This window comes from Tachysurus fulvidraco, chromosome 10, assembly GCF_022655615.1.
Source record: "Tachysurus fulvidraco isolate hzauxx_2018 chromosome 10, HZAU_PFXX_2.0, whole genome shotgun sequence".
NCBI lineage: Eukaryota > Metazoa > Chordata > Actinopteri > Siluriformes > Bagridae > Tachysurus > Tachysurus fulvidraco.
In genome coordinates, this window is record NC_062527.1 from 18,586 (window position 1) to 22,500 (window position 3,915).

Genomic DNA, 3,915 nt, shown 5'->3' on the forward strand with positions numbered 1-3,915 from the left:
ACTATCTAGAGAGATGGATGGCACCCATGGAGGAGTTTTCCACTTTTATGTGGATGGATCTGAGTGAGATTCCTGACTGGAATGACGTAGAGGTCTGTATCAGGCACCTAGCTGACTTCAGTGATCTACAAGCACACCAGAGGTGGACCAAAGTCTTTGAAAGATCCAAAAGTGCTGATTCATTCAGAGCTGCTTAAGATGGCACAGTTTTTTTTTGCCGTACCTGCTCACAATGCAAATGTTGAGCGTATCTTTTCACTGATGCAAGCCCAGTGGACCAGGGAGAGGAATCGCTTGTCTGTTGATTCACTGAAGGGGATTCTGTGCACTCAGTACAATTACAAGCACATGACCTGCAAAGACTTCCATTCTTACTTAATGAGTAATCGTAGACTGTTGGGAAAGATTCAGTCCTCTGAAAAATATGCCCCACGTGAGGAGGACTGAAAAGTATCATCCATTGTTCCACTTTTCAACTTTAAAAATGTCTTATTTTGGGCAATTAGGTTTTATTTTTTTACCATTGTTGTGACTAAACTTTACATTGTGTACAAATGTATAATTTGTTTTTGCACATTTAAAACTTTCAAGTGTTCAAAATAGCCTTTTGAGGCAGTGTTTTTCTGTTAGTGTTGGACCAGCCAATAGAGCTCATTATCATACAGTCACCATGTCTGACACATTTGTATGAATTCCACAAACACCCACCCCCCACCCCCCACTCCCCCACCCGCTGAAGTGTCCACTTTTTCACACACCCAAATCTGGTCACCCTAGGGTTGATGAGTGCTTGAACTTGTAAGTTTATATTATATTCATTTCTGTACTTCTTTATATATATATTTAAGTTATGTAATGCTTATAATGTTTTGTTTGATTTAGACACCACACAGCTCTGGTCTCATGACTGCCTGATAATAAAATGTTAAGGAACTGGATTATTTGGAGCTTCTGTGTTTTAATGATCACACCATCCTGGTAGCACTTTGCCTGAACTAGCCTCTATCCTTATCAGTAACTTATAGTGGTGTTAATAAAAAGTGGCGACGTTAAGCATCACTATTGCCCCCTTACCACCGAGGCAGTTTGAGTGCAGGTTCGGAGCCTAATTTAGAACCAGTTCTTTCTGTTTCGACCGCCAAAGCACCGGCTCTGAACCAGGAAAAGTGGTTCTTAAGTAGCACCAAAACGTCGCTGGTCTAGACATAAGAACCGCTTGCGTCAGGAGCTGGGGGCGGGGCTGTGGGTGGGGTTACTGTTAGCGCATTTGATAATATACCTTAAGTATACTAATGTTTAATACATTTTTACTTTACCGCAATATGATACATTATGGGGGGCACGGTGTCTTAGTGGGTAGCACGTTCGCCTCACACCTCCAGGGTCGGGGTTTGATTCCCGCCTCCGCCTTGTGTGTGTGGAGTTTGCATGTTCTCCCCGTGCCTCGGGGTTTCCTCTGGGTACTCCGGTTTCCTCCCCCGGTCCAAAGACATGCATGGTAGGTTGATTGGCATCTCTGGAAAATTGGTGTATCCTGCCTCAATGCCCGATGACGCCTGAGATAGGCACAGGCTCCCCGTGACCCGAGAAGTTCGGATAAGCGGTAGAAGATGAATGAATGAATGAATGATACATTATCAGCACACATGAAAAAAAAAATAGCCTTAGCATGTAGCTACCTACTAAGGTAGCTACATGCTAAGGCTATTTTTTTTTCTGTGTTAACAATAAAATAATGTTAAGTACTTTATCGATTACAACCTCCGTTTATACAGATTACATGGAGCTGCACGTACACGTTTTATTCGCCGCGTTTGGGTGTTAATGTAGGTTCACAAAGCCATGAGCATTAACAGTAAAGCAACAGAAAGCACCCGTTCTTTCCAATGGAAAAGAGGCAAATATGACACCAAACACGGGTCGTTTGAGGAAATGTACCCGCAGAAGTCAGCAGTGAGGGCACCAATGAGCATCTCCACATGAGCATGAGACTGGCACTAACCCCATTTAAGCCAAGATCCAACCTGCTGGCAGGACAGTTACATGTCCATGTCTCTCAGTAGGAACAGAAGATGGAAAGGGAGTAAGGAGAGGTGGGAAAAGGGAGCTGCTCAAAGCTCTGCACTTTTCGTTTATTCAGTAAATTCTGCCCTGTTCTATTTTACCTGAAATGTCCTTTAGCCTAAAGTTCCTGTGTTATTAATGTAGTTAATGTTTAAAAAAGCGGCAGCTCAAAAGTCGTCTGTTTCATTTTGTTCTTAAAGATTAAAAGCACTTTTATTTTATTCAGAAGATTCTGAATGTTTGACATGAAATCTAGGCCCTAAGTTCAGGCTGCACAAAGCTGTGTTTGTACTTTATTTATTTTATTCAGAAGAAATTCAATTGAAATTAATTTTAATTGAATACCCCTGTATTATGGGATGTAGTTAATGGCTTCATAAAGCTAATAAATTCCTCAAATTCAGTCATAAACTTTATCAATCGCTTTTTTTCAGCAAGGAGGAGTTCAACCTCTATCTGATGTCTTACATGGACAATCTGTTTAAGGAGGCAGAAGAAAAAACCCTTTGTTATCTGAGCTCTCAGGATCAAGAGGACATGACAAACTGTGAAAGAGTTGTGGAGGAGAAAAGATCATCACTTCTCAACAACAGCATTCATGGTTTAGCTGAGAGCTGCTTCCTAATGTTATGAGTACTGAACTGAGTGACACAAATCATTATGTACATGGAGCTGAGCATTAAAGTCAGTTTACTGTAGTGTTTATAAGGAGCTGATCAGTTCTCCACTCTATAGTGACCCCAGCTAGCAGGTCCAGTAAAGCCCAGTCAGCCCAGTGTGCTAGAACCAGTCCAGGCCTTTATTAGACAGTTATAGATGAGTGTATCAAGCATTCTTATTGTAGCAGGCCAAAGCTAGGCATTAACCTATAGCAGCCTGAACTAACAAATGTTATGAATAAAAGACAAAAGAAAAGTTAATTCACTGCACTATGATGTATGAGACCTGGCTGGTCTAAAGTTCAGTATGGACCAAGTTCTGTAAAAGGCTGCAGCTCCACATACAAAGCATTGTTAGTGGTCCGTGGTTAGCTTGGCGGTCGATGCTCTGCTCTGATGAAGAGTTAAAGGTACAAAAGGGGTCACTGTCTGTGACTCAGTGTGGCAGGACAGAGTAGGAACATATTATACCTTTATCTTGTACTGTGGACATGGGCTGGGAGAAGACCAAGCATCACTTCACCATGTAGTTACTGTATCAGGGGTGAAACAGACTGATCTTGTGTGCATACAGTGGACTTTCCTCAGAAAGAAATAACTTTCTCACATAAACAGCCATTTAAAGAAGAATGAAACGTCCATTGCATGTTTTCTGTTTGTAATTTCCAGTCAAATGTTTATGGAACTTTTAAATCACATAAAAACAACCAACATTCACTAAGTTACCTTAATCTTGGCCTAGTAACATCTCTGAACAATTACAGGAGCCTGAAGATGCTGACAGTGGTGACGTCAGTAATAATTTAGTACATGATGACTGCAGTGAAATGGATGAAGACTTGTCTGATTCGGTTGTTCAGAATTGAGGTGCAATGTTATTAAAACTAGAACATCTTGTACATGAACCTTCTTCAGCTATTGATGATGTTTTTAGGTGAACTGCATTACTATGTAAAGTCTGTCAGTTCCTCTCACAGCATGTGTTTAAGGAACATAATATCAATGTTGATGAACCTATGAATGAAGTCACAACTCCCATCATTACAGCTACACTGCATTCAGCCATAGGCAGAGGGGGTCCTTTATGTTGCCCATAAGTACAAGCAGCTTTACCAGGACAAGTTTAGTGTTGTGGAATACTGAATAATGTCATGATGAAAAACAGACCAGCACATTTCAGTATGTTCCAATA